Source organism: Salvelinus fontinalis, chromosome 2 (assembly GCF_029448725.1).
Source record: "Salvelinus fontinalis isolate EN_2023a chromosome 2, ASM2944872v1, whole genome shotgun sequence".
Classification (NCBI taxonomy): domain Eukaryota; kingdom Metazoa; phylum Chordata; class Actinopteri; order Salmoniformes; family Salmonidae; genus Salvelinus; species Salvelinus fontinalis.
Window position 1 is genome coordinate 3,295,240 of NC_074666.1, and position 12,500 is coordinate 3,307,739.

Sequence of the window (12,500 nt, forward strand, 5' to 3'; positions counted from 1 at the left end):
CTCAACGCTCATTGGCTAATTATTTTATCCTTTTTTTCATCAAGTGAAGCCAAATGCTTTCTGGCATCAATCAATCAAATGCTAAGGTCGCAACATGCCATACTCTTTTGGTCCAGACAGCATCAGATACATGGTCTACACATAGAGAGACAGAGGGGCGCTGTTTCACTGTCCAGACAGCATCAGATACATGGTCTACACATACTGAGACAGAGAGGGTCTGTTTCACTGTCCAGACAGCATCAGAGACATGGTCTACACATACTGAGACAGAGAGGTGCTGTTTCCCTGTCCAGACAGCATCAGATACATGGTCTACACATAGAGAGACAGAGAGGTGCTGTTTCACTGTCCAGACAGCATCAGATACATGGTCTACACATAGAGAGACAGAGAGGTGCTGTTTCCCTGTCCAGACAGCATCAGATACATGGTCTACACATAGAGAGACAGAGGGGCGCTGTTTCACTGTCCAGACAGCATCAGATACATGGTCTACACATAGAGAGACAGAGGGGCGCTGTTTCACTGTCCAGACAGCATCAGATACATGGTTTACACATACTGAGACAGAGAGGTGCTGTTTCACTGGCCAGACAGCATCAGATACATGGTCTACACATACTGAGACAGAGAGGTGCTGTTTCCCTGTCCAGACAGCATCAGATACATGGTCTACACATAGAGAGACAGAGAGGTGCTGTTTCACTGTCCAGACAGCATCAGATACATGGTCTACACATAGAGAGACAGAGAGGTGCTGTTTCACTGTCCAGACAGCATCAGATACATGGTCTACACATAGAGAGACAGAGAGGTGCTGTTTCCCTGTCCAGACAGCATCAGATACATGGTCTACACATAGAGAGACAGAGGGGCGCTGTTTCACTGTCCAGACAGCATCAGATACATGGTCTACACATAGAGAGACAGAGGGGCGCTGTTTCACTGTCCAGACAGCATCAGATACATGGTTTACACATACTGAGACAGAGAGGTGCTGTTTCACTGGCCAGACAGCATCAGATACATGGTCTACACATACTGAGACAGCATCAGATACATGGTCTACACATACTGAGACAGAGAGGTGCTGTTTCACTGTCCAGACAGCATCAGATACATGGTCTACACATACTGAGACAGAGGGGCGCTGTTTCACTGTCCAGACAGCATCAGATACCTGGACTACACATACTGAGACAGCATCAGATACATGGTCTACACATACTGAGACAGAGGGGATGCTGTTTCACTGTCCAGACAGCATCAGATACATGGTCTACACATACTGAGACAGAGAGGTGCTGTTTCACTGTCCAGACAGCATCAGATACATGGTCTACACATACTGAGACAGAGAGGTGCTGTTTCACTGTCCAGACAGCATCAGATACATGGTCTACACATGCTGAGACAGAGGGGATGCTGTTTCACTGTCCAGACAGCATCAGATACATGGTTTACACATACTGAGACAGAGGGGATGCTGTTTCACTGTCCAGACAGCATCAGATACATGGTCTACACATACAGAGACAGAGAGGTGCTGTTTCACTGTCCAGACAGCATCAGATACATGGTTTACACATACTGAGACAGCATCAGATACATGGTCTACACATACTGAGACAGAGAGGTGCTGTTTCACTGCCCAGACAGCATCAGATACATGGTCTACACATACTGAGACAGCATCAGATACATGGTCTACACATACTGAGACAGAGAGGAGCTGTTTCCCTGTCCAGACAGCATCAGATACATGGTTTACACATACTGAGACAGAGAGGTGCTGTTTCACTGCCCAGACAGCATCAGATACATGGTCTACACAGATGATGGGTGTCAGTATAGTAACAGGTGATGGGTGTCAGTCTGGTAACAGGTGATGGGTGTCAGTCTGGTAACAGGTGATGGGTGTCAGTATAGTATCAGATGATAGGTGTCAGTCTGGTAACAGGTGATGGGTGTCAGTCTGGTAACAGGTGATGGGTGTCAGTCTGGTAACAGGTGATGGGTGTCAGTCTGGTAACAGGTGATGGATGTCAGTATAGTAACAGGTGATGGGTGTCAGTCTGGTAACAGGTGATGGGTGTCAGTATAGTAACAGATGATGGGTGTCAGTATAGTAACAGGTGATGGGTGTCAGTCTGGTAACAGGTGATGGGTGTCAGTCTGGTAACAGGTGATGGGTGTCAGTATAGTATCAGATGATAGGTGTCAGTCTGGTAACAGGTGATGGGTGTCAGTCTGGTAACAGGTGATGGGTGTCAGTCTGGTAACAGGTGATGGGTGTCAGTCTGGTAACAGGTGATGGATGTCAGTATAGTAACAGGTGATGGGTGTCAGTCTGGTAACAGGTGATGGGTGTCAGTATAGTAACAGGTGATGGGTGTCAGTATAGTAACAGGTGATGGGTGTCAGTCTGGTAACAGATGATGGGTGTCAGTCTGGTAACAGATGATGGGTGTCAGTTTGGTAACAGGTGATGGGTGTCAGTCTGGTAACAGGTGATGGGTGTCAGTCTGGTAACAGGTGATGGATGTCAGTATAGTAACAGGTGATGGGTGTCAGTCTGGTAACAGGTGATGGGTGTCAGTATAGTAACAGGTGATGGGTGTCAGTATAGTAACAGGTGATGGGTGTCAGTCTGGTAACAGATGATGGGTGTCAGTCTGGTAACAGATGATGGGTGTCAGTCTGGTAACAGATGATGGGTGTCAGTCTGGTAACAGATGATGGGTGTCAGTCTGGTAACAGATGATGGGTGTCAGTTTGGTAACAGGTGATGGGTGACAGAGTACAGCAGTATCGTCCTCAGTTCAGCCTTTGAATAATGCAGATACATCTGATCTGCCAAAGCTCTGGTGAGCCGCCCAATTGGCACCTTATTCCATTTATAGTGCACTACGTATAACCAGGGCCCGTAGGGGGCCCATAGGGCTCTGGTCAGAAGAAGTGCACTAAATAGGGAATAGGGTGCCATTTGGAACGAGTCCCTAGCCTGTTCCCACCACGGTGCCACCATGATATCCCAGAATGATTACCTTTGTTCCATGGCCGGCAGCCTGTAGGCACACGAGTCACCGCATAGCGACTGTGAGAGTTCTCTCCTCTCTTTTTCTTGTATCTCTATCTTGTCTCCATATCTTTCTCCTCTCTCTATCTATCCTCCTTCTCTATCTTCATCCTCCCTCTCTCTATCCTCACTCTCTCTCTCACTCTCTTTCTCCTCCCTCTATCTCTTTCCTCACTCTCTTTCCTCACTCTTTATCCCCCCTCTCTCTCTCTCTCTCTCTCTCTCTCTCTCTCTCTCTCTCTCTCTCTCTCTCTCTCTCTCTCTCTCTCTCTCTCTCTCTCTATCCTTCCGCCCTCTCTCTCTCTCTCTATCTTCCCTCCCTCTCTCTCTATCCTCTCTCTCTCTCTCTATCCTCTCTCTCTCTCTCTCGCTCTCCTCCCTCTCTCTCCTCTCTCTCTCTCTCTGTATCCTCCCTCTCTCTCTCCTCCCTCTCTCTTTTTCATCCCTCTTTTTAGGTTCCACTGTGCCCTCAGCTAGACATCAATAATTCACCCTGGAGCATGTTCAAACCTGTCACCACACACGTGTGTGTGTGTGTATGTGTGTGTGTATGTGTGTGTGTGTGTGTGTGTGTGTGTGTGTGTGTGTGTGTGTGTGTGTGTGTGTGTGTGTGTGTGTGTGTGTGTGTGTGTGTGTGTGTGTGTGTGTGTGTGTGTGTGTGTGTGTGTGTGTGTGTCCATGGGGTGTGTTGTGGAGCAGTCCCATGCTTTATTAAACACTAATGAACCAGGGGAAGAGGGAGCACTCTATCCACCCAGTACTTTCCCACCAACACTCCAAGGACTTAACAAACCTTGTTTTAATAGGATGTTTTTACTGTACTGTATCACCGTGGAGAGAGTGAACCAGGTGTTGTAGCCTTGTTTTGAGCCAGGTGTAGTAGCCTTGTTTTGGGCCAGGTGGTGTAGTAGCCTTGTTTTGAGCCAGGTGTTGTAGCCTTGTTTTGAGCCAGGTGTTGTAGCCTTGTTTTGAGCCAGGTGTAATAGCCTTGTTTTGAGCCAGGTGTAGTAGCCTTGTTTTGAGCCAGGTGTTGTAGCCTTGTTTTGAGCCAGGTGTAGTAGCCTTGTTTTGAGCCAGGTGTAGTAGCCTTGTTTTGAGCCAGGTGTAGTAGCCTTGTTTTGAGCCAGGTGTTGTAGCCTTGTTTTGAGCCAGGTGTAGTAGCCTTGTTTTGAGCCAGGTGTAGTAGCCTTGTTTTGAGCCAGGTGTTGTAGCCTTGTTTTGAGCCAGGTGTAGTAGCCTTGTTTTGAGCCAGGTGTTGTAGCCTTGTTTTGAGCCAGGTGTTGTAGCCTTGTTTTGAGCCAGGTGTAGTAGCCTTGTTTTGAGCCAGGTGTAGTAGCCTTGTTTTGAGCCAGGTGTTGTAGCCTTGTTTTGAGCCAGGTGTAGTAGCCTTGTTTTGAGCCAGGTGTAGTAGCCTTGTTTTGAGCCAGGTGTAGTAGCCTTGTTTTAAGCCAGGTGTTGTAGCCTTGTTTTGAGCCAGGTGTAGTAGCCTTGTTTTGAGCCAGGTGTAGTAGCCTTGTTTTGAGCCAGGTGTAGTAGCCTTGTTTTGAGCCAGGTGTAGTAGCCTTGTTTTGAGCCAGGTGTTGTAGCCTTGTTTTGAGCCAGGTGTTGTAGCCTTGTTTTGAGCCAGGTGTTGTAGCCTTGTTTTGAGCCAGGTGTTGTAGCCTTGTTTTGAGCCAGGTGTAGTAGCCTTGTTTTGAGCCAGGTGTTGTAGCCTTGTTTTGAGCCAGGTGTTGTAGCCTTGTTTTGAGCCAGGTGTTGTAGCCTTGTTTTGAGCCAGGTGTTGTAGCCTTGTTTTGAGCCAGGTGTAGTAGCCTTGTTTTGAGCCAGGTGTAGTAGCCTTGTTTTGAGCCAGGTGTTGTAGCCTTGTTTTGAGCCAGGTGTTAGGGTAGTCAGGGTTAGGGTAGTCAGGGTTAGGGTAGTTAGGGTTAGGGTAGTCAGGGTTAGGGTAGTCAGGTGTTAGGGTAGTCAGGGTCAGGGTTAGGGTAGTCAGTGTTAGGGTAGTCAGGGTCAGGGTAGTTAGGGTTAGGGTAGTCAGGGTTAGGGTAGTCAGGGTTAGGGTAGTTAGGGTTAGGGTAGTCAGGGTTAGGGTGGTCAGGGTTAGGGTAGTTAGGGTTAGGGTAGTCAGGGTTAGGGTAGTCAGGGTTAGGGTAGTCAGGGTTAGGGTAGTCAGGGTTAGGGTTAGGGTAGTTAGGGTTAGGGTAGTCAGGGTTAGGGTAGACAGGGTTAGGGTAGTCAGGGTTAGGGTAGTCAGGGTTAGAGTAGTCAGGGTTAGGGTAGTCAGGGTTAGGGTAGTCAGGGTCAGGGTAGTCAGGGTCAGGGTAGTCAGGGTTAGGGTAGTCAGGGTTAGGGTAGTCAGTGTTAGGGTAGTCAGGGTTAGGGTAGTCAGGGTTAGGGTAGTCAGGATTAGGGTAGTCAGGGTTAGGGTAGTTAGGGTTAGGGTAGTCAGGGTTAGGGTAGTCAGGGTTAGGGTTAGGGTAGTTAGGGTTAGGGTAGTCAGGATTAGGGTAGTCAGTGTTAGGGTAGTTAGGGTTAGGGTAGTCAGGGTTAGGGTAGTCAGTGTTAGGGTAGTTAGGGTTAGGGTAGTTAGGGTTAGGGTAGTCAGTGTTAGGGTAGTTAGGATTAGGTTAGGGTAGTTAGGGTTAGGGTAGTCAGTGTTAGGGTAGTCAGGGTTAGGGTGTTCAGGGTTAGGTTTAGGGTAGTCAGGGTTAGGGTAGTTAGGGTTAGGGTTAGGGTAGTCAGGGTTAGGGTAGTCAGTGTTAGGGTAGTTAGGGTAGTCAGGGTTAGGGTAGTCAGGGTTAGGGTAGTCAGGGTTAGGGTAGTCAGGGTTAGGGTAGTCAGGGTTAGGGTAGTCAGGGTTAGGGTCAGGGTTAGGGTAGTCAGGGTTAGGGTAGTCATAGTCAGGGTCAGGGTTAGGGTAGTCAGGGTTAGGGTAGTCAGGGTTAGGGTAGTCAGGGTTAGGGTAGTCAGGGTTAGGGTAGTCATAGTCAGGGTCAGGGTTAGGGTAGTCAGGGTTAGGGTAGTCATAGTCAGGGTCAGGGTTAGAGTAGTCAGGGTTAGGGTAGTCATAGTCAGGGTCAGGGTTAGGGTAGTCGGGGTTAGGGTAGTCATAGTCAGGGTTAGGGTAGTCAGGGTTAGGGTAGTCAGGGTTAGTGTAGTCATAGTCAGGGTCAGGGTTAGGGTAGTCAGGGTTAGGGTAGTCAGGGTTAGGGTAGTCATAGTCAGGGTTAGGGTAGTCAGGGTTAGGGTAGTCATAGTCAGGGTTAGGGTAGTCATAGTCAGGGTTAGGGTAGTCAGTGTTAGGGTAGTCAGGGTTAGTGTAGTCAGGGTTAGGGTAGTCAGGGTTAGGGTAGTCAGGGTTAGGGTAGTCAGGATTAGTGTAGTCAGGGTTAGGGTAGTCAGGGTTAGGGTTAGGGTAGTCAGGGTTAAGGTAGTCAGGGTTAGTGTAGTCATGGTTAGGGTAGTCAGGGTTAGGGTAGTCATAGTCAGGGTCAGGGTTAGGGTAGTCAGGGTTAGGGTAGTCAGGGTTAGGGTAGTCAGGGTTAGGGTAGTCAGGGTTAGGGTATTCAGGGTTAGGGTCAGGGTTAGTGTAGTCAGGGTTAGGGTATTCAGGGTTAGGGTAGTCGGGGTTAGGGTAGTCATAGTCAGGGTTAGGGTAGTCAGGGTTAGGGTAGTCAGGGTTAGGGTAGTCAGGGTTAGGGTTAGGGTAGTCAGGGTTAGGGTAGTCATTGTATGTATGGCCCTGTTGTCTGTTACTAACCCAGCAGCAGTATGGCCCTGTTGTCTGTTACTAACCCAGCAGCAGTATGGCCCTGTTGTCTGTTACTAACCCATCAGCAGTGTGGCCCTGTTGTCTGTTACTAACCCAGCAGCAGTGTGGCCCTGTTGTCTGTTACTAACCCAGCAGCAGTGTGGCCCTGTTGTCTGTTACTAACCCAGCAGCAGTATGGCCCTGTTGTCTGTTACTAACCCAGCAGCAGTATGGCCCTGTTGTCTGTTACTAACCCAGCAGCAGCAGCTGCAGTGAGCCAGTCCACTGTTATTTGTCTCTGTCATGGCTGTGGGGTTCAGTGTCAGGTTAGGGTTAGGATTACCCAGGGTCATGGTGCAGGTAGCTGACCTTTCACCTTTAAGGTGATGTTATGTTTTCAGAGACAGTGTCTCTCTGACTCGCTTCTGTTATCTCTGTGGTGTCACTTTCAGGTTAGGGTTAAAGGTTACCCAGCGTCATGCTGTCTCTGTGACTGTCTTTGATGTGATAGATTGATGATGACAGTGTTCTATGTATCTAATGGTGGATGTCTGTTGTAAACTGTAATGTTTTAACCAAACTCCCGGTGATTCATGTTGTTTGATTTCAGTCAAGAGATTTTGAACAGATTTAATATATAAATAAGCAACATAGACTGGCTTCACATTTACCCTGATTAAAGTTGGCTTTACTGATTGCATATATGTATATATTCAGCTTCTCTGTTGTATATTCAGCTTCTCTGTTATATATTCAGCTTCTCTGTTGTAGACGTGAATGGTTGAATTCTCACGGGTTCAACTTTAACCTAATACTTTTGTGCAATAATGGAGTAATCTTTTCCTGGATTGTGAGATCCCCGTATAATCCTGTTTCACCAGACCCGGGGGAGCGGAGTGACTGGGTTAGGGAGACTGAGGTTGGGTCCCAAACCCTATTCCCTATATAGTACACTACTTTAGACCAGAGATCCTATATGACTTTGACATGAGAGTGGCACATAGTGAGGACTGAGCTCCATCAGTCTAAAACTCAGATCATTCAGGCTCTGAATGATAGCGTCTCCTGTCATGCACGAGGCACACATTCAAATGATTGATGGTCCCTATAGGCAGGAAATGTTGATGGAAAAGTCCCTGCTGTGGTTCTCTGTGGGTCTGTATGACTGATTGCGTTTGATGGACTTTAAAACATCTATGTGTGTCAGATAAGAGAAAAAAAATACACAAACTGTATATATACACAGTACATAGATGTTAAAATGACAGGCATTTGACAATCAAGTTGAGAACTTTATTCCATTGTGGTCCCTGTTTTAAAGTAACAAGAGTGTTCCCCGTCAGGAACAGTCTCGATCTGGAACTCCTTTTTGCTTGTTGCTGGTGTCCGTAAAGAGGATTGTAATGAACTTTACTGAAACAAACACGTGTGTTTACTGCCCATAATTAGTTATATGAATTAATTATGAATTCAAACCCCCTTGATCAATCCTCTCTTAATCAGATCTAACCTGGCTAACAGACTACTGCCACACAAACACACAGGGTGCTAGCTGGGTTCATGTAGTAGGCGTACGTTCTGAACAAGAGGACATTCTCTCTCTAAAGACGTGTTCAGGACGTCCTCTGTTACTGGAGAATAAGAGGACCTTCTCTCTCTAAAGACGTGTTAAGGACGTCCTCTGTTACTGGAGAATAAGAGGACCTTCTCTCTCTAAAGACGTGTTCAGGACGTCCTCTGTTACTGGAGAATAAGAGGACCTTCTCTCTCTAAAGACGTGTTAAGGACGTCCTCTGTTACTGGAGAATAAGAGGACCTTCTCTCTCTAAAGACGTGTTCAGGACGTCCTCTGTTACTGGAGAATAAGAGGACCTTCTCTCTCTAAAGACGTGTTAAGGACGTCCTCTGTTACTGGAGAATAAGAGGACCTTCTCTCTCTAAAGACGTGTTCAGGACGTCCTCTGTTACTGGAGAATAAGAGGACATTCTCTCTCTAAAGACGTGTTCAGGACGTCCTCTGTTACTGGAGAATAAGAGGACCTTCTCTCTCTAAAGACGTGTTCAGGACGTCCTCTGTTACTGGAGAATAAGAGGACCTTCTCTCTCAAGACGTGTTCAGGACGTCCTCTGTTACTGGAGAATAAGAGGACCTTCTCTCTCTAAAGACGTGTTGCAACACTCACTACCGAGTTCCAAACTGCCTCTGGAAGCAATGTCAGCACAAGAACTGTTCGTCTGGAGCATAATGAAATGGGTTTCCATGGCCGAGCAGCCGCACACAAGCCTAAGATCACCATGCACAATGCCAAGGGTTATCTGGAGTGGTGTAAAGCTCGCTGCTATTGGACTCTGGAGCAGTGGAAACGTGGTTCTATGGAGTGATGAATCACGCTTCACCATTTGGCAGTCCGACAGATGAATCTAGGTTTGGCGGATGCAGGAGAACACTACCTGCCCGGATGCATAGTACCAACTGTAAAGTTTGGTGGAGGAGGAGTAATGGTCTGGGGCTGTTTTTCATGGTTCGGGCCCCTTAGTTCCAGTGAAGGGAAATCTTAACGCTACAGCATACAATGACATTCTAGATGATTCTGTGCTTCCAACTTTGTGGCAACAGTTTGGGAAGGCCCTTTCCTGTTTCAGCATAAAAATATATATAAAAAAATATGTATTCAGACCCTTTACTAAGTACTTTGTTGAAGCACTTTGGCAGCGATTACAGCCTCAAGTCTTCTTGGGTATGATGCTACAAGCTTGGCACCTGTATTTGGGGACAGACAGACAGACAGACAGACAGACAGACAGACAGACAGACAGACAGACAGACAGACAGACAGACAGACAGACAGAGAAATGCAGACAGACAGAGAAATGCAGACAGACAGAGAAATGCAGACAGACAAACAGAGAGAGACCGACAGTAGTAACCCGTAGTGTCTGTCCTGTAGTCTGATAGTCTGGTTGTATTGTCCTGGTCTGTCCTGTAGTCTGTCCTGGTCTGTCCTGGTCTGTCCTGTAGTCTGATAGTCTGGTTGTATTGTCCTGGTCTGTCCTATAGTCTGATAGTCTGGTTGTATTGTCCTGGTCTGTCCTGGTCTGTCCTATAGTCTGATAGTCTGGTTGTATTGTCCTGGTCTGTCCTATAGTCTGATAGTCTGGTTGTATTGTCCTGGTCTGTCCTGGTCTGTCCTATAGTCTGATAGTCTGGTTGTATTGTCCTGGTCTGTCCTGGTCTGTCCTGTAGTGTGATAGTCTGGTTGTATTGTCCTGGTCTGTCCTGTAGTCTGTCCTGGTCTGTCCTGGTCTGTCCTGTAGTCTGATAGTCTGGTTGTATTGTCCTGGTCTGTCCTGGTCTGTCCTGTAGTCTGATAGTCTGGTTGTATTGTCCTGGTCTGTCCTGGTCTGTCCTGTAGTCTGATAGTCTGGTTGTATTGTCCTGGTCTGTCCTGGTCTGTCCTGTAGTCTGATAGTCTGGTTGTATTGTCCTGGTCTGTCCTGGTCTGTCCTGTAGTCTGATAGTCTGGTTGTATTGTCCTGGTCTGTCCTGGTCTGTCCTGTAGTCTGATAGTCTGGTTGTATTGTCCTGGTCTGTCCTGGTCTGTCCTGTAGTCTGATAGTCTGGTTGTATTGTCCTGGTCTGTCCTGTAGTCTGTCCTGGTCTGTCCTGGTCTGTCCTGTAGTGTGATAGTCTGGTTGTATTGTCCTGGTCTGTCTTGGTCTGTCCTGTAGTCTGATAGTTTGTCCGTGATGTGTACGCCGAGGAACTTAAAACTTACTACCCTCTCAACTACTGTCCCGTCCATGTGGATAGGGGGGGTGCTCCCTCTGCTGTTTCCTGAAGTCCACGATCATCTCCTTTGTTTTGTTGACGTTGAGTGTGAGGTTATTTTCCTGACACCACACTCCGAGGGCCCTCACCTCCTCCCTGTATTACCAGAGTGGGATACGGGTTGTGTGGCATGTCAGTGAGGAAACATTATCCATGTTGCCACTAACATACTCTGTTTGTGTCCATACTGCAGGGTAACAGACTCTGTTTGTGTCCATACTGCAGGGTAAACAGACTCTGTGTTCATACTGCAGGGTAAACAGACTCTGTGTTCATACTGCAGGGTAAACAGACTCTGTGTCCATACTGCAGGGTAAACAGACTCTGTGTCCATACTGCAGGGTAAACAGACTCTGTGTCCATACTGCAGGGTAAACCGACTCTGTGTTCATACTGCAGGGTAAACAGACTCTGTGTTCATACTGCAGGGTAAACAGACTCTGTGTCCATACTGCAGGGTAAACAGACTCTGTGTCCATACTGCAGGGTAAACAGACTCTGTGTCCATACTGCAGGGTAAACAGACTCTGTGTTCATACTGCAGGGTAAACAGACTCTGTGTCCATACTGCAGGGTAAACAGACTCTGTGTCCATACATCAGGGTAAACAGACTCTGTGTTCATACTGCAGGGTAAACAGACTCTGTGTTCATACTGCAGGGTAAACAGACTCTGTGTCCATACTGCAGGGTAAACAGACTCTGTGTTCATACTGCAGGGTAAACAGACTCTGTGTCCATACTGCAGGGTAAACAGACTCTGTGTCCATACTGCAGGGTAAACAGACTCTGTGTCCATACTGCAGGGTAAACAGACTCTGTGTTCATACTGCAGGGTAAACAGACTCTGTGTCCATACTGCAGGGTAAACAGACTCTGTGTTCATACTGCAGGGTAAACAGACTCTGTGTTCATACTGCAGGGTAAACAGACTCTGTGTCCATACTGCAGGGTAAACAGACTCTGTGTTCATACTGCAGGGTAACAGACTCTGTTTGTGTCCATACTGCAGGGTAAACAGACACTGTGTCCATACTGCAGGGTAAACAGACTCTGTGTTCATACTGCAGGGTAAACAGACTCTGTGTTCATACTGCAGGGTAAACAGACTCTGTGTCCATACTGCAGGGTAAACAGACTCTGTGTTCATACTGCAGGGTAAACAGACTCTGTGTCCATACTGCAGGGTAAACAGACTCTGTGTTCATACTGCAGGGTAAACAGACTCTGTGTTCATACTGCAGGGTAAACAGACTCTGTTTGTGTCCATACTGCAGGGTAAACAGACTCTGTGTTCATACTGCAGGGTAAACAGACTCTGTGTTCATACTGCAGGGTAAACAGACTCTGTGTCCATACTGCAGGGTAAACAGACTCTGTGTCCATACTGCAGGGTAAACAGACTATTTGTGTCCATACTGCAGGGTAAACAGACTCTGTGTCCATACTGCAGGGTAAAGAGACTCTGTGTCCATACTGCAGGGTAAACAGACTCTGTGACCATACTGCAGGGTAAACAGACTCTGTGTCCATACTGCAGGGTAAACAGACTCTGTGTCCATACTGCAGGGTAAACAGACTCTGTTTGTGTCCATACTGCAGGGTAAACAGACTCTGTGTCCATACTGCAGGGTAAACAGACTCTGTGTTCATACTGCAGGGTAAACAGACTCTGTGTTCATACTGCAGGGTAAACAGACTCTGTGTTCATACTGCAGGGTAAACAGACTCTGTGTTCATACTGCAGGGTAAACAGACTCTGTGTCCATACTGCAGGGTAAACAGACTATTTGTGTCCATACTGCAGGGTAAACAGACTCTGTGTTCATACTGCAGGGTAAA

At 47.4% G+C, this 12,500-nt stretch overlaps 1 protein-coding gene across 2 annotated transcripts in view; it reads left to right on the top strand.

Annotated features, from left to right (window-relative positions):
- The window catches only part of LOC129869657 (MOB kinase activator 3B-like), a 55,513-nt gene that overhangs the window by 31,595 nt on the left and 11,418 nt on the right, over positions 1-12,500 (top strand). The window lies entirely within an intron of this gene.